Source organism: Pogoniulus pusillus, chromosome 8 (assembly GCF_015220805.1).
Source record: "Pogoniulus pusillus isolate bPogPus1 chromosome 8, bPogPus1.pri, whole genome shotgun sequence".
NCBI lineage: Eukaryota > Metazoa > Chordata > Aves > Piciformes > Lybiidae > Pogoniulus > Pogoniulus pusillus.
This window is the reverse complement of record NC_087271.1, coordinates 31677460-31702874: the sequence shown is the minus strand read 5'-3', so window position 1 is coordinate 31702874 and position 25415 is coordinate 31677460.

The following is a 25415-nucleotide window of genomic DNA, read 5'->3' as shown; positions in this document are numbered from 1 at the left end:
TGTTCCCAGCCTGTAGTGCTGCTTGGGGTTGTTGCACTTGGCCTTGTTAAATGTCATCCCATTGGCCACTGCCCACCCATCCAGCCTGTGCAGGTCCCTCTGCAGAGATCTCCTATCCTCCAACAGATCAACACCTGCTCCTAGCTTGGTGTCATCTGCAAACATACTAATGATGATGGACTCAATCCCCTGGTCCAGATCATCCATAAAGATATTGAACAGTTTTTATATGAAACAGTGGGTAAATTAATATGATTTCCTCATCAGTGGAGAGTGTTTGCACATGCAGTTCAAGAGAAGCAGGCAATACCAAGGAGATGTTTAAGCTGAAATTACATCATTTCTTAGATTGGATAAGACCTTCAAGATCATTGAGTCCAATCATTAGTTTCATACTGACAAGTCCTTGAATAAACCAAATCCCTCAGCTCAACATTTTATCACCATGAATCACTATGGTTGGAAAGGACCACCAGGATCATCCAGTCCAACCTTCATCCTAGCATCTTTAATCACTAGACCATGGCCTCAAGTGCCACATCTGCTCTCCTTTTAAACACCTCCAGGGATGACGACTCCACCACCTCCCTGAGCAGCCTGTTGCAGTGCCTGACCACCTGAAATATTGTAGTCTGTCTTTAGGAGTGGCTGTAGGCACATTCATGATCTGTTTCTATTGTTGAGCTGACAAGCAGCAACTCGTTAAGTTCTAGGAGTGCAATCACTTTAAAGCATGAGCCTATGCAGTAGGATGTTACTGTGTAGGCCCTCCTCTGATTGTTAAGAGTTCTAAGTTGGTTCACATGGTAGAGGTGTCGCTTGCTGGCATAGGACAAAAGGGTTAATGAATAAGCAGTGCCAGCAAACCAAGGCACATGTTGCACTGGGGAGCATTTCCACACTAGCGTGTCATTGTTGGGGTGAGGGAACGTCAGGTACAGCTTCAGCCTATTTATACTGCCGAAATCAATTCTGAAAAATGTAAGCACTGGCCACAGTGGGGCCCTGGCAAGGATTTGAAATAAACCTCCCAGGAGGAGGATGTAATTATTTTCCCTTAATATCTAAAATATCAGGTTTAAAGAGGGAAGGTAAAAACATTCATTCAGCACAAGTGCCACAGTGTGTTTATTGAATGGAATCATGCAGCCTGGAGGCCAGCGCTGTGCTGCCTCACACACCTGATAACCCACTAATTTTTCTGGGATTAGAGGAGGTGTAAATGAGTACAGAATTTAGCCATAGGATTCTAAATCCACTTTGGCTGGGGAACTGCATGTGTGCATATGTATACTTACATGCACAGACACGTGGTCCACCTCACACCCCTGCACAAGGAGGTTTCTCCCATTACACTTTTGGGATGCAGCCTGTATGGCAGGAATGACAAATATCTTTTTAATCTTATTCACCTCAGAAGTTATATCCAGCCTTGACAGTGCCAATTCTGTCTTAAAAATGTGTTACTATTTAAAAAACTTGCCATATGCACTTAATATAAGAAAGCTGTACTGCCCAGGTACTTTTCATTTCACTTGTGAGCTTCCACTTGTAAGCCAACCTGATTTTGTTCAAGTGAGACACCCACATATCAGCTTCTTTGAGTAGCAGCATATGAGCATGAGGAGCTGAACAGAAAGAACTTGTAAACTGTTTGTGCTGCTGAAAGGTAGCTACATGTCTCTCATTCAGGAAAATACAGTCACAGTGACTGCTGTTGATGAGACCTTCATCTTTCCAGTTACACAGACAAATGGAGAGATGAGCCCTTGGGGTATGGGCCTGAAACCAAAGGGAAAGTTCTAGACAGAGGTTGTTTAGCTGCTCTGAAGCTCTGTGAAGCTAAAGCACCTCCAGTGTCCAGAGAAGGGCAGTGAAACTGGTGAGGGACCTGGAACACAAACCCTATGAGGAGAGGCTAAGGGAGCTGGGGGTGTTTAGCCTGGAGAAGAGGAGGCTCAGGGGTGACCTCATTGCTGTCTGCAACTACCTGAAGGGAGGCTGGAGCCAGGTGGGAGTTGGTCTCTTCCAAGCAACCAGCAACAGAACAAGGGGACACAGTCTCATGTTGTGGTGGGGGAGGCCTAAGCTGGATGTTAGGAGGAAGTTCTTGCCAGAGAGAGTGATTAGCATTGGAATGGGCTGCCCAGGGAGGTGGTGGAGTCACCGTCCCTGGAGGTGTTCGAGAAAAGCCTGGATGAGGCACTTAGTGCCATGGTCTAGTTGACTGGATAGGGCTGGGTGCTAGGTTGGACTGGATGAACTTGGAGGTCTCTTCCAACCTGGTTGATTCTACGATTCTAAAGGTAGAATGTCAGAGTGAGAGTTACTGTTTTAAAGAGGTCCCATAGTGTCTTATCCTACAGCGATGAGTACTTGGTCTGGCAAAGTAGTGAAAATCTCTTGAAATAGTATTCCCCATCTCTCAAATGGACCAGCAAGCATAGGTTTGGCTGTCCATGGCCAAAGGACTGACTTAAAATTTCAGACATATCCAGACATGTGGCATTCAGATGCCATGTTTTACTCTGGGCCCATCTCTGATTTCTGCTCAGGTATAGTAGGAGCAGAACAAAATGAGCCAGTTCTGTCCAAGAGAGGAGATTTAAAAGCAAAGATGTGAGATCTACAGGAAGGATTGCTGTTATCTCTGGCCATATTGTGTCATTGATTTTTTGGCTGATCTCTTAACTGATTCCAACTGGGACTTGGACTTAAAAATTGATGATACAGTATGGCCCCATGTGATGGAGAGTAATGGCTCAGCTTTACTTGGAGCTCCAGTGATGTAAATCCTAAGTCACTCAACTCAGTGGGAGTTAGATTACTTGGAGACCAATGCTTTTGGGTAAGGGAAAGCGTAGACCAACAGCATCTCATCTGTTTCAGAGGATCTGCACCCTCTCTTACCTCAGCTACTCAGATAATTCAAGGCAGCTTACCTCTCTGTGAACAAGAGATAAAAAACCTTGAGGAAAGCACAGGCACACAGGCAACTACCAGACAACAGCTGATGTACTGTAAGTCCTCACCCTGTGATACCCTTTGGTAACTTGTTTGTAGGTTAGTTCTTTGTGAACACAGTAGAGGAGAGCAGACTGCAGCCCTTTACATCATTCTAATGACTGCTGCTCAAAAAATATTTGCAACCTCTCAAGAAAAAAAGAAAATAAATAGGCTAAAAAAAGAGAAAAGTCTTCCTTTGGGGAATATTATCCTTAGGTTTCAAAGTAGGGCCAGCCTGACAGTTCCTAGTAGTTAGTATCTAATGATACCTAAATGGAGTCCAGTTAGTACCCTTAAAATTCCAGCTTCTGTCTCCTAGAATTTATTACAGCTGTCAATAAGCAGATCACACTAATAATTACAGTGGTGCCTGCTGACACCACTGTGGTTAGTATTTGTCATTAGTTTTGTTATAAATCCACATGTATTAGAGGTTGTAACCTGGAGAGAAAACCTGCTCTTTGAGAGGAATTTTCCTATATAATTATAACCTATTACCTTTTTTTTTTTTTAAATCCAGTGAAACATTTACAAACTGAGGGGGAAAAAAATGAATGCCTAAGAATGTTTCACAATATAAGAAAGCTTCTTATTATTTTTATTTGATCGTTTAAAAATCCCAACGTTTGCTAGAATTCAGACCAACAATGAAACAAGTTAACACCTCAGATGTTAGGATATAAGGAACTACAAAATGGCCCCAAGCATATGTTCTTTCCAGAAGCCTGCAAATCTTGACAAATGCTTGGAAATGTTGCATGGAAACATACTGTGCTATTGCAGATACTGAAACTCACAAAACAAATAACTAACTTCTGCCTTCAAATGTAACACTGCAGCTCAATTAACAACTTTCTGATTAATACTGTAATTTGGCCTAGAAAATGTAGGGCAAAGGCTGAACCTATTGGTTAACACACAACTGCACTGAGCTATGGCGTGAGTCTCAACCTTCTTTTTTTGTCTTACAAATCATTGCCCCTGAAATACCTATTAAAGGCATAAATGGGTAATTTATAGATGAAGGGCCAAATTCACCAGTGCTGGGTCTGGAAGATATAAATAACGCTTTCTTTTTTCAGCATGGCTCGTTGCACTCTGCCTTCCTTTGGTGTTTTCTGATGATGGAAGGAGATTAATTTAATTTGTGGTTGGGGTTTCATATGAGCCTTGCTGTTCGCGGCTGCTGAATCAGTGCATTCCTCTGTTGCTCTGGCCATTTACTGCTTAGCTGTCTAGCACATATTTTGGGCAGCTGTGGTACTTTAATTCCCCTGTGGCCACCACCAAACAGGACACCAGGCTTGGTATAGATTGGTAGGACCTGACATAATTTTGTTTTGAATTTGATGTGGAATTTAAGCTAAATTTGTTCCCTCTGATAAGTACCACTGACTGACTGCCAGTCTGCACCTTCTAATCAAAACATCATAACAGTGCTTTAAATGTATTTGTTTGGTTTAATAATAAAGCACCAATTGTTGATCAGGAAAAAAAAAAAACAACCCTTTGCTCTAGGAACCAAATTTATGTTTTGATTGGGGTATATTGGAATATTTCTGAGAAAATTCCTTTGGCCAGAAAAATTATAATAAACTACATGCTACATTGAACCCTAAAAAATGGACCTGCTTTATATTGCTTCCAAAAAGCAGATCATAATCCAACAGTATCTGGTCAATGCTGATGGATAAATGGGCACTGTACTTAAAACACAGGGAAGCTTTGAGGCAGGAAATGATATTCATGTATAGGTTCTGGTGCTTCATTAGGAAATCGTAGCTGTGAACCAAGATTATGCTAGGTCTTGTAATGGAAAAATCTGATTCCTTTGATTCCATTCATTGGCAAACTTTTCAGCTAGAATCTTTAGCAATAAATTTGGACAAAACAGAGACTGTACCATTTCAAAGCCACTCCAGGAAAAAAAATGCACCTCTATTGGTATTTTATATTAAAATGTATTCCATCTCATTCTAATAGATTTTCTCCATGATTTGCCCATTGTATCATGAGAGGAAAATGCTATCTTTTCTCCTTGATATTGTGCTTTTTAGAAAAGCAATCCCTTTTCTAGTTCTTGCCTTTGAAGTAGCTCATAGCTTGAGAGGTCCAGCATCAAGAGTAATTAGGTTAAACCATGCAGAAATCCCAATGGAAGTTGGCAGGTAAGCATAGCATTAAAAACTGAAAAACAAATCAAAATGTTAAGGGGAGAAGAAGGGTAAACAAAAACTTTTTGAATATATAAAACCAAATATCATCACTTTTTGCATGTTGTATAGTCTGATGTTCTTAATTATAAAAAAAAAAAACACTAATAATCATAGTGGGATTCATTTCCTAGGACTCACAAAAACCAATCCTTACAGGGAGTAAATATAATAAGATTACTGTAACAATTACCATGCTGCTGGGATGGTACAGGGCAGCAAGTTATGTGTATGCACATACATGTGTTTATGTGGACTTTTTCCTCCAAATTAAGGCAAGTCTTTATACCAGTATATGCTCCCTACTCTTCTGCAGGAAATTACATTTTGGTATTATGATGATGACCTGGAAGAGGGGATTTGAGTCCATCATCAGTAAGTTTGCAGATGACACCAAGCTAGGAGCAGGTGTTGATGTGTTGGAGGGTAGGAGAGCCCTGCAGAGGAACTTTGACAGGCTGGATAGGTGGACAGAGGCCAATGGGATGAGATTTAACAAGGCCAAGTGCAGGGACCTACACTTAGGCCACAACAACCCCAAGCAGTGCTACAGGCTGGGGACAGAGTGTCTGGAGAACAGTCAGCCAGAAAGGGACCTGGGTATACTGGTAGATAGTAGCTGAAGATGAGCCAGCAGTGTGCCCAGGTGGCCAAGAGAGCCAATGGCATCCTGGCCTGGATCAGGAACAGTGTGGCCAGTAGGACAAGGGAGGTTATTCTTCCCCTGTACTCAGCACTGGTCAGGCCACACCTTGAGTGCTGTGTCCAGTTCTGGGCTCGTCAATTCAAGAGAGATGTTGAGATACTGGAATGTGTCCAGAGAAGGGCCATGAAGCTAGTGAGGGGCCTGGAACACAGTGCTGTGAGGAGAGGCTGAGGGAGCTGGGGCTCATGTTCAACCTAGTATCTACCAGTACCCCTCCAGGTCCCTTTCTTCCTGGCTTCTCCTAGATGAGAACTATAATTACACATTAATGAAATTTGTAAAATAATGTGCCAGGCACACTGGGACTTTATTTGAGCACAGAGTTGTATCTTGGAGTTTTTGCACTTGCAAATAATATAGAAAATAATCTCCCTGCATTTCTATGAGTATGTTTTATGTTTTAGATAAAAGCAAAACAAAATATAGAAATGGAATGCTATAAGAATGATTAGACCTCTTGTAAAAGCTTTCTTAGTGCTACTGCTGACCTTCTCAGTCTGTTCTGCTTTGCTTTGGTATGTTTAACTGCCCCGGGAGGTCATTATCAGACAGTGGTGACTGTTTTGTCAAGTCTTATTGTTTAATTAGATCACAGTTTATGTCAAAATTCTGAAATTCTTTTGGCACATGCCAAAATTTTCACAGTTTTCCATTTTTAAGTTGAAATATTTCTCAAACAATAAGCAGCAGCTACAAGGGAGTAGACAAATTTGTTTAATATTTACAGTGTACACTTAAAATATTTGTGCCTTGGGTTAAATGCATTGAAATGTGACATCTTATTTTCAAGAGTATCCTATGGGTAATCCCTTGAAACTTGTATTGACATTAATATAAGCCTTAAGAAATAGGCCTGCCGAGGCTCACATTATCTATAGGAAAGCTAATTTTTTTCTACTGATCTTGCCTCTGTTCATCTCAAGTGGTAGAAGATTGTATAAACAAACCCTCATCTACAGAATTAGAAAATGATGGTTTTTAGATGCCTCTCCTGCCCTTGAAATTATATGCCTGGAGTATGCAATCTGTGATGTACCATGTTCCTCTAATGGTAAGATAATTGGTACAAATTTCCAGGCTAGAGGTAAATGCCAAACTGCTGTACCACAAATTTGTTGCTTGGATGATCTACTTGTTTCTGAGTGAAGCAACCTACCTATCTTTCCTCTTTGCCATATTTAATTAGAACCCTGTGTAGACATTAGTGGGAAAAGAGGTATATTACTCATTCCTCTGCATTCTATTCAAGAATAATTTTTAGTTGTCATATTCTTACTCGTCTTGTGCAGAGCCAAATCAATTAGTGCCTTTGGAAAGATGCAGTGCCCAAACTGAGCCAAGAGTGATAATGCTCAAAGAATCAAAACATTAAATGACCTCATGCAGGTCCCATGTTCTGGAAAATGGAGCTGCTTTTTCCAGCTTTCTCATATGGCCTGATAAAGTGCATTATCTCTCTCAAGACACTTGGTGTCTCTCCACAAAATCAACCCCAAAGCCCCAAGTACCCCTCACAATAACCTATTAGTAAAGCTATTCTGTGTCTTGTTATTTCAGCGTATGAAGCAGGAAACCACAGAAGCTTTGGGGGTAATTTATTTCTCAGTATTGCTGTTCTCCAAGCCTTTCTCCGTTGAATATTTATGGTGAATGACCCCACTGCCAGGGCCTGCCATGAGCACTGGGGTGTATCAGTACCCAGGCATTTGATAGAGCAAGCACTGTCATTGCGCCACCATGTGTAACACAGGGTGTTGAATCTCACAACGACAGATGAAAAATGTAGATCCTACTCAATGGCAAACAGTAAAGCATGTAAGGGAAGATCTAATTAGTGCTGCAGCTGGGACTAAAGCTCATGAATAGAACAGATATAAAATAGGGCTGCCCCAGAGCAGCTCCAGAGCAGCCTGGAGCTGCTCTGGAGTGACAATGAAGAGGGAGAGAGCAATCTCCAGGACCTTGATGCTTCCTATTTTGTCCTCCCTGAAAGGGAAGTGGCAAAAGGTAGTGACTCTTACACCTGAGAGAGGCTCTTTGGGATTCAGTTTGATGTTTCCAGCATCTGTGAAAGCTGAGAGCCCTCATCATGAAGGCAGCAAAGCAAACAAGGCTGCTGCCAAGCATAGTCATTAGGGAATCCTGTACAAAACAGGGAACCAGAAACATGTTGTAGCCATCTTAACAAGGGACATTCTTAGCCACAAACAGAACCTAAATCTACGTGAGACCTAAAGGGAGAATAACCCAGGCGTGAACTTGACTCCATTTCTACTCCTCCCTGTATTTGGACAGTGCAAGGGGCATGTAGACAAGCCAAACCAAGGTTCAGTCATTTTGAGGTTCCCCTGCAAGCAACCAAGGTTCAGTCACTCACCTGACGTGCTCAAGGCTTCTACATCATTCATTTGCTGGCAGATTTCTCCCAAATGCTTGGCTACCTTGACTAACATTGTCCTGCATTATTATGAATCAGTTATTTTCTGGCCTGGAACCTCTCCACATGGTCATGCACAGGCTCAGTCCTGTCTCCTGTCACATTTAACCATCCCTTATGCTAGAGAATTTTTGCAGCCCTCTACAGGATGGAGTCTTATAGATAAAACTATTTTATCAGTGACCCCTGTGGGGTCACTGACTGCCCCACCTGCACACCTTTCCTCAAGTATGCTTCTAAGAGGTACAACAAGCATTTCAGTTCACCAACATGTTGGAGGTCTCTGCTGTATGCCCTGATAAACTCCCTAATTGCCCAGTTTCTGCGCTGCACATAAATGCCATCTTGAAAGGTGTCTTCAGTTTACTATTACTATTAGAGGCTAGGAGGAAAGCAGAGTGAAGCCTTTCACCCTTGTATCGCTGTAGAGAAGATCATCATGTTAACTCTGCATAGCTGGGGAGAGGGCCAACTCTCTGAGGATAAGCATGCCCCATGCTTTCCCATGCCTCAAAGTGTGAGGAAAAACAGATCCACTCTGTATGTGAAAGGATATTGGAAAGAAACATTCAAGAGCATGAACCGTTTCTGCAGGATATTGGCTATAATACCTACTAGAGGAAAGGATAATGCCCTTCAACACCACATCATATAGAGTTCAGAGAGAATTTAGCTCAGCTTTGAGACCAGCTCTTGACTTTTAAGGTTCTGTGTTTGTTTCACATCCAATTAATCTGCCTTTTTTTCTCCTTCTAGGCTGTTTTGATGGGTTTGTGTTAGGGCTTTCTGTTAGCACTATTGTTTTATTGTGACTATTGTGTAAGTATGTATATTGCATTCTGTGTAACATAAGACAATCCAGTACCCTGAGGTACTGGTAGCCCAATACAAAAACCAGCAACTGTAGAATGTGAGGAAATGTGGTTAATAAGACATCCTGCTCAATTTTTAAGAAACTTATATTGCCAAATTTATTTTGACAGAGGTTTTTGTTAATGAAATTGATGACATTATGCTACTTGACAATAGTTACACTCAGAATCGATATGTATAGTAGTATGCTTTAGGGTAAGCTTATAAGGCTGCAACTACTTTGCAGCAAATACTACAGTGCTGCATGGTTTCCACATTGCCAATGACAAGAAAGTAGACACTATTTGTGATATTAAAAGAACTTATTGTGTACAGATGTTTGCACAATAAAGCACACTGTTAAATTATTACCTAATATTTATTGCTATTAAATATCTCTTAATTATCAGGCCCAGCCAGCATGGGTTTAGGAAGGGCAGGTCCTGCCTCACCAACCTGATCTCCTTTTATGATCAGGTTACCCACCTGGTGAATGTGGGGAAGGCTGTGGATGTAGTCTACTTGGACTTCAGCAAAGCCTTTGACACTGTCTGCCACAAGAAGCTCCTAGCCAAGCTGGCAGCTCATGGTTTGGACAGATTCACTCTGTGCTGGATCAAGAACTGGCTGGATGGCAGAGCTCAGAGAGTGGTGGTGAATGGTGCCACATCCAGTTGGCAGCCAGTCACTAGTGGTGTTCCCCAAGGATCAGTGCTGGGCCCAGTCCTGTTCAATATCTTTATTGATGATCTGGACGAGGGCATTGAGTCCAGCATCAGTAAGTTTGCAGATGACACCAAGCTAGGAGCAGGTGTTGATCTGTTGGAAGGTAGGAGAGCCCTGCAGAGGGACCTGGACAGGCTGGATGGGTGGGCAGAGGCCAATGGGATGAGATTTAACAAGGCCAAGTGCAGGGTTCTGCACTTCGGCCACAATAACCCCAAGCAGCGCTATAGGCTGGGGACTGAGTGGCTGGAGAGCAGCCAGGAGGAAAGGGACCTGGGGGTACTGATAGATAGTAAGCTGAAGATGAGCCAGCAGTGTGCCCAGGTGGCCAAGAGAGCCAATGGCATCCTGGCCTGGGTCAGGAACAGTGTGGCCAGTAGGACAAGGGAGGTTATTCTTCCCCTGTACTCAGCACTGGTCAGGCCACACCTTGAGTACTGTGTCCAGTTCTGGGCCCCTCAATTCAAGAGAGATGTTGAGGTGCTGGAATGTGTCCAGAGAAGGGCAACAAAGCTGGTGAGGGGCCTGGAACACAAATCCTATGAGGAGAGGTTGAGGGAGCTGGGCCTGTTTAGCCTGGAGAAGAGGAGGCTCAGGGGTGATCTTATTACTGTCTACAACTACCTGAAGGGGCATTGTAGCCAGGTGATTCTATGATTCTATGATTCTATGATCAACCAGGTTGGAAGAGACCTCCGAGATCATCCAGTCCAACCTAGCACCCAGCCCTATCTCATCAACTAGACCATGTCACAAAGTGTCTCATCCAGCCTTTTCTTGAACACCTCCAGGGATGGCAACTCCACCACCTCCCTGGGCAGCCCATTCCAATACCAATCACTCTCTCTGGGATGAACTTCCTCCTAACATTCAGCCTACTTGAGACTGTGTCCCCTTGTTCTGTTGTTGTTCTGTTTCTGGTTGCCTGGGAGAAGAAACCAACCCCCACCTGGCTACAGCCTCCCTTCAGGTAGTTGTAGACAGCAATGAGGTCAGTGTTGAAGTGTTGTATTAAATAGGAGCAATGTGCAATTATGGTTCCCTCTTAGCTGTCCGTAAGCTATGTCCTCTGAGGACAGGCTGAGAGAATTGAGGTTCTTCAGTCTGGGGAAGAGAGGCCCCAAGGAGACTGTATTGTGGCCTTCCAATATCTGAAAGGGGCCTACAAGAAAGCCCCCTTGGTGAGGGACGTTTTAGGATGTTGTGTAGTGATAGGGCTAAGAGGAATAGATCCAAGCTAGAGGAGGGGAGATTTAGATTAGATGTTAGGAAGAAGCTCTTCACTGTAAGGGTGGTGAGACACTGGAACAGATTGCATGGGGGAGGTGGTGGAAAACCCATCCCTGGACATTTTTAAGGCCAGGCTGGATGTGACTCTGGGCAACCTGATCTAGTGGAGGGTGTCCCTGCCCATGGCAGGGGGGCTGGAACTGGATGATCCAACCCTTCCTATTATATGATTCTGTGAAGCTCCTTTCACAGAATTCTCTCACTACAGTTCTCTCTGCTAGCAACTGATTCTCTGCATATGTGTGAATTCATTGTTGTCTACTTCAGAAGCTCTAATTGCCCAGAGCCTTTTCTAATCAGTAGCCACACTTTCCCATAGCATTATTATGATATTCCAGGCCCACTTGTGGTATTTTGAGCCTTTCCCAAAAGTCCCATTTTAATAAGTTCACCCTTAGCATGTGTTCTGACATTCATCATCAGAAAGGGCTGTGTTTAAGGTTCAAGCATTGGCATAGTGGCTTGCTGATCTGAACGTTCCCGTAGTGCTCATAGTGGAGCAATAACATGTTGCAGCACCATTTTCACTCTGAAGGCTACTACTGTGCCCACCGATATAGACAGCAGATTGCTTTCAGAGCGTAACCACTGCCTTAGGTAGAAGCAAGATGCACCAAAACCTGCATTCAGGGAGGCTCTCCAGAGCCTCTTCATGGGCAACTACTAACCACCCAACATGCACCAAAGTCCTATTGAGAAAACCAAGTTGGATTTGAAGTAGTTTGGCATACATACGGAATGATAAAGGATTTGGTTATCTATAAAATGTGCTGTGATATATGATGCTGTCAATATCTCCAGCAAGTAAGAAGATATTTAAGCTGATGGTAAATGGGTAGAAAAGATGCCATGGTCTAGCCTTGAGCTCTGTGGTAAAGGGTTGGACTTGATGATCTGTGAGGTCTCTTCCAACCCTGATGATACTGTGATATTTCTTTCTGGCTATCTTTGGGTTTTGTTCTCATCTGCCTAAATCATGGATTGGTGCTAGAGCAGTTGTCTTTGATATACATAAAAGAAATTCTCACCTACTTCATCTTCCATAATGCTGTCAATACATTCTTAAAACTTCTTTTATTGATGGAGCCTGTGACTGTTATCTTTCTGTGCTGTCTCTGCCTTGTGTTCCACCTTTTCTGTATGTGCATGTTTGGCAATTTGTAACCTGCAAACCTTAGTCACTTCTGTAGATTTACATATTACAGGCATTGGATTTTAATTAGGTACCTAGCCCACACAAACCTCATTCTAATGACAAAACATTCTTGAAGCTTTGACTTTGATGTCACTATTAATGCTTTCAGATATATTTCTAGTTTTCAAGTGTGGGGATCAAAACAAATATTTGGGCTTGTTGAGAGCTATTTCAATGGCTTCAGGCTGTTCTTTGAGACTGTACTGAAACAGAGCCAATGGACAAACACAACATTTTATTAGGAAAATGAGGAACTTTTAATTTTCCTCCAACAGGTTAGGAATTTAGTATAGAATCATAGAATCAGCCAGTTTGGAAGAGACCTCAAAGATCATCCAGGCCAACCTATCCCTCAGCCCTATCCAGTCAACTAGACCATGGCACTAAGGGCCTCCTCCAGGCTTCTCTTGAACAGTGTTCAGTTCTGGGCCCCCCAGTTTAGAAGGGACATTGAGATGCTTGAGCGTGTCCAGAGAAGGGCAACGAGGCTGGGGAGAGGCCTTGAGCACAAGCCCTATGAGGAGAGGCTGAGGGAGCTGGGATTGGTTAGCCTGGAGAAGAGGAGGCTCAGGGGAGACCTTATTGCTGTCTACAACTACCTGAGGGGTGGTTGTGGCCAGGGGGAGGTTGCTCTCTTCTCTCAGGTGGCCAGCACCAGAACGAGAGGACACAGCCTCAGCCTGTGCCAGGGGAAATTTAGGCTCGAGGTGAGGAGAAAGTTCTTCACTGAGAGAGTCATTGGGCACTGGAATGGGCTGCCCGGGGAGGTGGTGGAGTCGCCGTCCCTGGAGCTGTTCAAGGCAAGGTTGGACATGGCACTTGGTGCCATGGTCTAGCCTTGAGCTCTGTGGTAAAGGGTTGGACTTGATGATCTATGAGGTCTCTTCCAACCCTGATGATACTGTGATACTGTGATACCTCCAGGGATGGTGCCTCCACCACCTCCCTGGGGAGCCCATTCCAATGGCAAATCACTTTCTCTGTCAAGAACTTCCTCCTAACATCCAGCCTGTACTTCCTCTGGCACAACTTGAGACTGTGTCACCTTGTTCTATTGGTGGTTGCCTGAGAGAAGAGACCAACCCCCATGTGGCTAAAATGTCCCTTCAGGTAGTTGTAAACAGCAATGAGGTCACACCTGAGCTGCCTCTTCTCCAGGCTAAACAACCCCAGCTCCCTCAGCCTCTCCTCATAGGGTTTGTGTTCCAGGCCCCTCACCAGCTTTGTTGCCCTTCTCTGAACACATTCCAGCACCTCAACATCTTTTTTGAATTGAGGAGCCCAAAACTGGACACAGTACTCAAGGTGTGGTCTGACCAGTGCTGAGTACAGGGGAAGAATAACCTCCCTTGTCCTACTGGCCACACTGTTCCTGACCCAGGCCAGGATGCCATTGGCTCTCTTGGCCACCTGGGCACACTGCTGGCTCATCTTCAGCTTACTATCTACCAGTACCCCCAGGTCTCTTTCTTCCTGGCTGCTCTCCAGCCACTCTGTCCCCAGCCTGTAGCACTGCTTGGGGTTGTTGTGGCCGAAGTGCAGAACCCTGCACTTGGCCTTGTTAAATCTCATCCCATTGGCTTCTGCCTGCATATCCAGCCTGTCTGTGTCCCTCTGCAGGGCAGTTCATTTTGTCATGAGTCACCAGTGCAATATCTAAGGTATGTTTATGGTTATTATTACTGTAGGATCTGTACACCTACTGACCCAACAAGCCTAGCTCTTTTTATATCTAATGGAGATAGTGAAATGGACAGTTTGAAAAATCTGTTGATACTACTGTCAGGGGGTGACTATTCCAATTGTGAATCCCTGTGATGGTTTGGGTGTTACCTGCCCCTCCACACTTAAGAAAATCACCCAGACAAGACTCAGTCAATCTGGAAACTGAAGAATGAAGCTGTATTTGTAGCTTAGCAGATATTTACAATATATACAGCTATATACAGAAATATACAAGTTAAAAAGTTAATATAGAAACACAACAGCCCTACCAGAAACCAGAGTCCCCAGAAGGGGCTTTCAACCACCCTTGCACCTTCTCTCCACCCCTCTACCTTACTCCAGACTTTGTCTTACACTTGAGGTGAGTTTGGAGGGTCGGCCAGGGGGGGTAGAAAGCAGAAGGATTATTCAGGCAGCAAGTTAGGCAGAGAAGTGCATGCTGCCTAAAAAGCCCAGAGAGAGACTGTGTTATCTATGTTTGTGTTCTTGTTCTTATACATCTCAGCAAGCAAGCAAGTGAATTAGACATCACCACTGTTTCCTTTTCACAGCCTGTAATCTAATTCTCCTCACCAAAATATCCCAGCTAGGCTCAAACTAGCACAATCCCAGACACAATATTGTAGGTCTCTCAAATTCTATGCATAGAATTACATCTTCCAGGAGTGTACATTCAGTTTATGTCCCTTCTAATGCTTGTACAGAGGGACTGAAAATCAAATTTCCTGTTTCCCAGGTGAGTTCTGGCAAACCAAGCTGTTGGCATACTTGCTCTGTTCCTTCAGTTGCTAATCAACCTTTGCGGAGTGGATTTCATTAGAAAGGACTACAGCACAAGCTGAGCGATGGAGTTTCCTCCCCTTCAGCATAACTTGTGGTGTGGTGAGTACAGGAAAGATGAGTACAATGTAATACTCCACACATCCTGAGGGAGAGTTGGAAGAGAACCTGGGCAGGGCTCTATTAGTTGTCCTAAAAAAAAATAAGTTTGGAAAACAAAGGAAAAAAAGAGGAGGAATTACTTCCTATGCTAGTTGCAAGTGTCTGATGGTTGCTTTCTACTGAGAATCCTGGCTGAAAACAGGAGTCTTCCTGTATCTTAATGCTTAAGTAGCTGTTGTTATACTTTTAGATTACATCATCTGCTCCAGGTCTAGTTTGTTTCAGCTAGTTTGGAGCACAAAAAGAGGCTTTATTCTCTCTTCACCTTGTCATATGCATATGTCCTTTATTTTTAGTATTTAGAATTTAATATTTTGAGAGAGAGTAGATCCTTGAAGTTGGGATAGGAAATGTGACATATAAATTATGAAATTGCAGTTGTTCATCGAAAAATTGCAGAAATCTGGAGTAATTAATCTTGCATTTCTCCTATGGAAGGGTAAGGGAGGTTAGCTTGTTAATAATTTATGCTTCTGTCAGAAAGAAAAGCAAGAAGAACAGAGCCATAACTGAACAAAAATCCCAACACATGGATTTGTCAGATCCCAAAGCTTTGGGAGACACTGGGTTATGAAGCCCTTTTGGAACTATCTTTTGAAACACTGGAGGCTGTTAAGATCCACAGAGCTTCCTGCACCATTTGCTATGCTGGTGTGCCTCACACAATGGCAAAACAGAAAAAGATGACTGGAGAGAATGCTCTTCTCTCTTCTCTCTTCTCTCTCTTCTCTCTCTCCTCTCTCCTCTCTCCTCTCTCCTCTCTCCTCTCTTCCCTTCCCTTCCCTTCCCTTCCCTTCCCTTCCCTTCCCTTCCCTTCCCTTCCCTTCCCTTCCCTTCCCTTCCCTTCCCTTCCCTTCCCTTCCCTTCCCTTCCCTTCCCTTCCCTTCCCTTCCCTTCCCTTCCCTTCCCTTCCCTTCCCTTCCCTTCCCTTCCCTTCCCTTCCCTTCCCTTCCCTTCCCTTCCCTTCCCTTCCCTTCCCTTCCCTTCCCTTCCCTTCCCTTCCCTTCCCTTCCCTTCCCTTCCCTTCCCTTCCCTTCCCTTCCCTTCCCTTCCCTTCCCGTTTACTTCTCTTTCCAGTGAGTTGCTTTTTTTATTTGCTTCTTTCTTCTGATCTCTTGGAATATGAGCTATACTGATGTGGGTTTAGAATCTATGCATCATGTTCAGAGGTAATGTGGAAGTAGTTTGCCTAAGTAAGTAATCAAGTCTCAGTGTATATATGTGAGTCTCAGTGGAGTCTAAATTGGTATGATGTGCACAGTGAGGGGTGTGGAAGAAGAGGTAAGCTACCCCAGTTTCGACTTCCTCCAGGCTTAATTGTCACTCTCCCATTTACTTTAGGCTCCCCTTGGCTGTTGACCCAGCATCTTCTTATAAGTCAATTTCTATTTCTCACTCCAGAAATAAAACACAGTATAAGCACAGCGTTTTGAATGCAATCAGACTTATTATCTGTTTTGATCATTATTTTGTAGCGATTTGATTGCTAGTTATGATCCATAATAGAGGTCATTATTTTATTACATGATTTCTGAGTATGATTAAGTCACTTAAATGAAGGCTTTCTTTCAGTTTAAGTTAAGTAAGAATAATATATTTCTGATTTCTTGTAAATAAATCTGAATTTCCACAAATCTGCATGTATGGTATTATGAAACTTGTTCTTTGTTGTTGGAATGTGCAGATACAAGTAGATTGATAAAAGAAAGAACTTTGTGCAAGCTAAAAATGTTTTTTTATAGAAAAAAATATTTTTGGCTTAAAATTGTGTGCATGTTGTCTCCAGTGCTGTCATCCAATTATTCATATGACAGACTTTGAGGGTAAAAGATGTAGTTCCTTTTTGGCTATGTAGCCATTAACAGGAAAAGGAAAGTAGCATTACTGAACAAAGCTGAGTGTTTTAAAACCAAATTTAACATTGTTAACAATTACTTTGGAAAAAGTTGTTTAGTGAGTGAGATGTGTAATTGTTCAACTGCCCTTGGTGCCATGGTCTGGTTGACTGGATAAGGCTGAGTGATAGGTAGGAGTGGATGATCTTGGAGGTCTCTTCTAACCTGATTGATTCTATGATTCATTACAGATTTATGAATTAGATGTTACTCACAAGTGCAGTTTCCTCAGATATATTTCCTCAGGTTTCTTAAGGGTATGTAATGGTTTCTAGCAAGCCTTTAATACTACTGAGGAAAACCAAGCTAGGTCAGTATCACTCAATCTTGAGCGAGCCTGTAAAAGATTCCTTGTTGAATTTGGGACCTGCAAGGAAGAGAACAAGGAAGAGGTAGCAAATGACTTGGGCAACTCCCCTCCAGGAGGCAAGATGTGCATATGTCTTGAGAGATCACATAAAGCTGAAATAGTGTTGTAATGGATTAGGCACCAACTCCCACACCCCCACTACTTGAAACTACCCAAAGTAATTCAAATGGTTTGGAAGTAAGATGAAGCTGTATTTACTGCACTGCAAAATTTCTAAGCATACATACACTATATATATATGTGTGTATGCATTTACAAGTATTTACAATTATATACCAGTTAGAAATAATACAGAAATCCTGATTCCCTCCCAGACAAAGCAAACTGCCCAGAAAGACTCAAGGTTACCCCCAACCCATTCTCTGTTTCCTCCTCCCTTTATCTCTGAAACCCACACATGAAGCAAGCAGAAACTTGTAGAAGCCAGCAAAGCTTACTTGTTAATTGCTGAAATTAGAGGTAAAGTGTCAGATCAGGTCAGGGTTAAAGAAAAGTGATTAGATAGAGTGACACAGAGACCAGACAGACGTGTGCAGGGCAAATTCCCAGGAGAAAGTGCCTGAACGCTATTTATGTTTTGACTTTTTATCCCTCTCAGCAAACCCATGAATGATATAGGCAGCATCATGATTTTCTTTTCACAACCAATGATCTAATTTCTCTCAGTAAAATATTCCAATTAGCCTCAAACCAGCACAAGTGTACAAGGACCATTGCTGAAACTAAAGCCAAGCAAGAGAACTGGGGTGAAGGATTGTAGGTTGGTATTGAGTGTTGCACTGTATAGCTTGATCTCCAGCGTTGCTGACACTTGGTATCATCAGTCTGCCTCAGCCTAGAAGTTCATCCTACATCTACGCTATGGCCACTTAAAAGCAGTTTAGCAACAGAAGCATACAAGTGATGGGATTCTTGGCCAAGCTATTTTATGACTGACTTTGTAGGACACTCACACTCTTGGGAACTCCAAAATACAATCTAAAGAAATAGCTTTCTCACACACACCCCTGAACTTCTCCAAGTACATAAAGGCTGTTTCATCCATCAAGCCAGTATATCTTCTCTGTACTTATTTACATCGAATTTTAGCACCATTTAGATAAATTTAGTTCTCAAAATATCTCTTAGTGGTGCTTTTTACATGTGAAGAAGCAGGCCAGTCACAGCTGCGCTACTGACAATATAAATGTTCACCAACACAGCAGGTTGGTATTTCATGAGTTCAGGGAAGATCAGTTAAACAAAAATCACATCTAGAAACAAAACCAGATGAATCCATAACATCTTGCAGAGCCTTTCAGAGTGGTGGATCAGTTCATAGAATCATAGAATCAACCAGGTTGGAAGAGACCTCCAAGATCATCCAGTCCAACCTAGCACCCAGCCCTATCCAATCAACTAGACCATGACACTGAGTGCCTCATCCAGGCTTGTCTTGAAGACCCCCAGGGACGGTGCCTCCACCACCTCCCTGGGCAGCCCATTCCAATGCCAATCACTCTCTCTGTGAAGAACTTCCTCCTAACATCCAGCCTAGACCTACCCTGGCACAACTTGAGACTGTGTCCCCTTGTTCTGTTGCTGGTTACCTGGGAGAAGAGGCCACCCCCCACCTGGCTACAATGCCCCTTCAGGTAGTTGTAGACAGTAATAAGATCCCCCCTGAGCCTCCTCTTCTCCAGGCTAAACAGGCCCAGCTCCCTCAGACTCTCCTCATAGGATTTGTGCTCCAGGCCCCTCACCAGCTTTGTTACCCTTCTCTGGACATGTTCCAGCACCTCAACATCCTTCTTGAATTGAGGGGCCCAGAACTGGACACAGTACTCAAGGTGTGGTCTGACCAGTGCTGAGTACAGGGGAAGAATAACTTCCCTTGTCCTACTGGCCACACTGTTCCTGATGCAGTTCCATTGGCTCTCTTGGCCACCTGGGCACACTGCTGGCTCATCTTCAGCTTACTATCTATCAGTACCCCCAGGTCCCTTTCCTCCTGGCTGCTCTCCAGCCACTCAGTCCCCAGCCTATAGCGCTGCTTGGGGTTATTGTGGCCGAAGTGCAGAACCCTGCACTTGGCCTTGTTAAATCTCATCCCATTGGCCTCTGCCCACTCATCCAGCCTGTCCAGGTCCCTCTGCAGGGCTCTCTTACCTTCCATGTTTGGCAGTAGCAAGCCAAAGCACAAAATGCACTTCAGAAAGAACCATGAAATACAATACAGTCCCATGCAGTGTTCTCATGTGCCAATTCGGGGCTATGTTGAAGATGTTTCAGCAACATCCTGAACATCCTGGCTTTCAGACCCCACCTAGTTTTTAGGGTGGGGTTTCATACCCCACCTAGTTTTTAGGTGCCTTTCAGCTTCCCAACCAACAGCAAAAAGACTAATTTCTTAGAGGCTGCAGTTGGCATGATTTTGTGAGCAACAGCACTTTCATGAAGGCTCATCATACATTGCCAGAAGTGGTGAGAAGCAGAACAAGAGGAATGAGCATTCTACTTTTTGTGTGTGTGTGCTAAAGGCAATTTTGGCCAGCTCCATTTCTGACTGCTCTAGCTTTGAGAATTTTTTTAATTTGTGCTGATGAAAAACTAGGGATCTCCTCTGCATGAAAGAAGTAAAAGAAGTCATACTTGTCAACTCAGGAGAAGTGTGGCCAGCAGGTCGAGGGAAGTGATTCTCCCCCTCTACTCTGCTCTGCTGAGACCCCACCTGGAGTACTGCATCCAGTTCTGGAGCCCCTATTACAAGAGGGATGTGGAGATGCTGGAGTGTGTCCAGAGAAAGGCCAGGAGGATGATCAGAGGGCTGGAACAGCTCTGCTATGAGGACAGACTGAAAGAGTTGGGGCTGTTCAGTCTGGAGAGGAGGATACTCCAAGGTGACCTTCTTGTGGCCTTTCAGTATCTGAAGGGGACCTACAAAAAAAAATGAGGAGGGACTTTTTAGGCCATCAGGTAGTGACAGGACTAGGGGGAATGGAGCAAACCCGGAGGTTGGGAGATTCAGATTGGATGTGAGGAGGAAGTTGTTCAGCATGAGAGTGGTGAGAGGCTGGAATGGGTTGCCCAGGGAGGTGGTTGAGGCCCCATCTCTGGAAGTGTTTAAGACCAGGCTGGATGAGGCTCTGGCCAGGCTGATCTAGGGTAGGGTGTCCATGGCCATGGCAGGGGGGTTTGAACTAGATGATCCTTGTGGTCCCTTCCAACCCTGACTGATTCTATGATTCTGTGATTGTGAACTCCAGTAGAGAAAGAAACAGGAGGAGACAGAGAAGAGGAGAGTGTTTAGTTTCCCGTCTGCCATTTTAATACTGTAGGTTAATGCTAGTATATTTAAACTAGAGAGTTCCTAAACCTTTCTTGTGGTGCACAGTACTTCTGCACCTCAGGAACCTCACACCTTTGGTGGGAAATGTACTTCCAGTGGACTGGTAAGTAGCTGGGGCTCAAGAGTTTTCTGAATGGCTGTCATTTGTCTGTGACTGGAGACTTGCTGGCAAAGGTACATGTAATGGTAGGAATTCAGCTATATTACTGCAATGTGCCACTAGCTGTGGTGTAGTTTGTTAGGGAAGCCAAGACAGGAGATGGTCATATTTTTGCTATCCTGTGTTCAAAATGGTGTCATCTTGCTTTAGAAAAAGACTCGTGTGGAGAATCTTGTGATTTTACTATTTGTTTTATTTGGTTTGGGTTTTTTTTTCTAGCACAATGGTCAAGCTTGGAAATGTTTGAGTACACTCTTCCCCTCTTCCCAGTTTTTCTTTGGCTGAAGATTGACCCATCATTTCTGTGCATCTTGGCTCTCTTTATATTTCAAGTGAGCTTAGCAGACTTTTTTTGTTCTAGATAACTTAGTAACTCAAATACTAGTTACATATAATAATCTTTTTCACCAGAACATGCCTTTGCTTTTTTCTAAGGAAGCTGCTCATGTCTGTGGTTTCTCTGTAACATAACTTCTTCTCTACCTGTTTTCTGGTCTAAGATTTTGTCATCAGTCCTAGTTATGCAAGAAAATAGGTGGCTGAACCAGAAGACATTTTCCTGGACCTGCCTCAGAAAATAGCATGCAAGTTGAAATTTTAGTTTTAAATTTAACTTCTCCCTCTTGGAACAAATTCACTAAAGTGAAAGTTTCATTTTTTATAGTCTCAGTAACAGTTTCTGGATTTTCAAAGTAAATTCAGCTCTAAGCTGAAGTAATTATGGCACATGCTATAAACCACAAGCACTGTAAACTCAGCATGAGCTGCTATATCACCGTCTTAAAAGTGTATCAATCTCCTTTTACTCTAATTTGTTATACATGCTGTTTCTTGGTCACTTTTTCTTACCCTCACATTCACCTATCAAAAGAAATGACAATGGAGCCTGTGCCCAATTCATAAAAAGGTAAACCACTTTTGGAAACCATGAAACTTAAAATGACTTCAGAATAACAATGAATAAACTGTACCTTTTCCTCCATTTTCCCCCTCTGTTGGAAAGCAGCACACAATTAACTCGAGGCTATTATTAAATGAGACTGTCTGCTGCTATCAATGAGAATCCACTTGCTGCACTAATTATTGTAGCCATGCTTACTCAATTCAACTTATTCCTTAATGCATAGAACCCATACAGTATGAATAGATTTTTCATACGAGGCATCTCTAAGAAGTAGGCAAAGAAACCTTGGATGTTTTTTCTTTAAAGATTGGAAAGTAATGAAAGAGAAAACCACTTGCAGTGCCTCATACCTGAACATTTCCTTGATCTTTATGAGACCTACAGAGAAATTATTTTTCATTCTTTTTTAAATGTATTTTTTAATAATTTCCCCTTGTTTTTGCAAATGTGTGCCAGTTTTGCCCAGGCCTGAGCACGAAATGCCAGGCTACCACAAGAAAGCCTAGGCATCACAATATTTTTCCAACTCAACCAGCAACTGAAAGTCTCCTGAGACAGCTTACAGATTTCCAGCTCAAACTTGCAGAATGAAGAAGTTTACATAACTTATATAAGGCAGGGTTATATATGTATATAAATATATGATGGTTAAGCTATAGTAATAGCCAGATATTCAAAGCTGTCCAGCAAATTCAGCATTTGGGCCTTCAGACCTTTACAGAGTGGGAGTGAAATACGTGGTCTCAGCTGGGGGAAGGGGAAAGACTTTTTTATTACCTTTTTACTTGGTTCAAACAATTCATTATTTTAGAGCATAAATGTCACTGTGTGTCGTAATTATTACAGCTCTGTTTAACAGTTCTAGGTGGTAGCCATTCAAGGCTTCAGAACAGCTAGCAATAGCTGCTGGTTTCAGGGAGTGCTCAAGTATTCACGTCAGAGTGTTTGAGTAACTCTCGTATGACATCTGTAGATGTATTAGGGGAATGAAAACCCGACCTTCACCTTCATAAAGAATGACAGAATGCTCGTTCCACTGGTGTGCAAACTGGCTCACCAGCAGAAAATGAAGGAGACCTTGGTGGGTGCTACCAGAAGTTCCTCTGCTGTTAAACACTCACAGCTTTTGTCATATGTCCTTTTACTTTTGATGTCAAGCTGCTGTGAACATGAGAAACAGCTTCGTAAAGCACAGGCACTTTGAAGAAAAGGTTATCAGTGCTGAAGATCTGGACACTGAAATATTTTTGGCAGGAAAAAGGAAAAATTCTTGTCAGAGCACTGTCCATAAGGATCTAGATGCAATAGGCATGCTGATTGTGCTTTAATCTTGAAAGGTTATTATAAAATTCTCAGTGACAGTGGATTGCAGATTGCAGGTTCTGGAATCATAGAATCAATCAGGTTGCAAGAGACCTCCAACATCATAGGGCTAGCACCCAGCCCTATCCAATCAACTAGACCATGGCACTAAGTGCCTCATTCAGGCTTTCCTTCAACACCTCCAGGGACAGTGACTCCACCACCTCCCTAGGCAGCCCATTCCAATGGCAGGTCACTCTCTCGAAGCAACAATATGTGTTCCAGTGTGAGCACACTGCAAGACAGAATGAACTTAAGGGCTGCCACATATGGTAGGGTGCTTCAGGAAACTAAAAGGCTTTGAATTCTGGAAGGAAATAATCAGTAAACTTGCAGGGGACATTTTTCTAAGAAAAATCATGTAGCATTGTTTCCTAAAACACTTGCTGAGCACAACCAGTGTGATTTCTTTTACTGAGAGGTAGTTACCTGTAAAAACCTACTCCTTCCTATGCTGAAATGTAGCAGAGTGTAAGAGGCATTTCTGAGGCTGATGTTCCCACCACAGCACCAGTGTATTTTAAAAAGAGACAAAGTGCACTTTATGAGGAAATGAGAGAGAGCCCCAAATGCCTCTTATTTTTATAAGTATCATTAAATAGAATTTTGAAGCCATGTATTTTTATTTTGTGTGTAATGCTTATCATGTAGAAAAGGAGTAACTTAATGAAAAGATTGAAATAAGCAGCTACTAGCAATGAGGTCACTATTTTTTGAAACCTGATAAACTTTCCTAGACAGTTTGGGATTTTTTAGCAACATTTTTCAAGGCTGAAGAGAGAAAAAGGGAACCTTAAGTTTTGCAGAAATGGAAAATTACTTCTATGGCACCTTCATTTGGACAAGGAAAACAAGTTTCATAGAAACAGACTTGTCAGGGATGGAAGGGACCTCAAGAATCATTAGTTCCAAACCCCTGCCATGGGCAGAGACACCTCACACTTGATCAGATTGCTTACAGCCCCATCCAGCCTGGCCTTAAAGATGTCCAGGGATGGGGCTTCCACCACCTCCTGTGAATGATTTCAAACCATTCATGGTTCCACCTCTCACAAACTATGTACATACTATAGATTACATATAGCAGATAACATAAATATTCAGTAGAATTATTCTGGTACCACATATACAGGTTGAGAGTTGATTGAATGAATGTGTTGGGGAGAAAAAAAAAACAACAAACCAAAACAAACAAACAAAAAAACCCCAACCCTGCTGTTCCCTGCTGTACCTATTTAATGAAGTCTCATCCATCTGATGGCTCCTGGACCTACTCTTCAACACTTCCACAAAGATGTCACATCCTTTATTGGGGGAAAAGTGTGGAATGTGCCTTACCCACATCAAGTACACCATTTTACAATTCCAATTCAATTAATTAAGCCTCTATTCTTCATGCATGAGTGCTCATCTCTCGGTTACACACCCAAGGCAAAGCTCCAAGGGGGCCAACCAGCCAAAAAAGAAAAAAAAGACAGTACATTCCCAGCTCTCATTTACTTAAACACATATTTTTAGTAGAAACAAAATGTTTTAAATTGCTTCAAATAAAAGAGTGTATATTTCTCCAGGGCCAGGGCATCAATAACTTCTGTCTCAAGAAAACAAGCTTTTATTATCTGTATTTTTAATGCAGAGTCATAATTAAAGCAGGGAGGAGAGGACAACCTCCTCTGTGAATGAGAAAATTAGAGTCAGTGTAGTGAGATGGGAGGGTAGAAGGAGACTTCTGATGCATGATTAAATGAGGAGGCAGTATGGTGAGGGCAGATGAGATGCAGCGCAGTGGGAGTATGGAAAGCGTAGTGAAAGAAATAAACAGAAGACGTGGAAGTAGCACAACCTGACTGCACTCCTGAAGAGCTGTAACTGAACTGATCATCTGTCAGAAAACCACACAAGAGTGGGGAGATCTGATTCCAGTCCTACCTCCGTGGGTAGGAATGTTGCTTTTGTCTGATTGAGGAAGAAGAGTAACTGTTTTTTTTCTTACTGCACTGTTATTTTTAGCACTCTGTTTCCGAGTATGTTTCTTACAGTTCGTTTGTTATTTTAGTGTTCTAAACAGCCATGGTATTTTGCTGTGACTATAGAGAATCTCTTGATTTAGCTACTTCTTAGTTATTTTACTTACATGATCAAAATGTCAGTCAAACTCACGGTATTGTCTGGACACCTGAGACCCACCTCAGGTAAGCACATGCTTAAGTTCTCTATTCGATTGAGAACCTCACCCCAGAATAAAAGTGCATGTTACAAATAGCAGCATGTATAAAAAGCTATGTCTGCTGCCTCTGTATAACC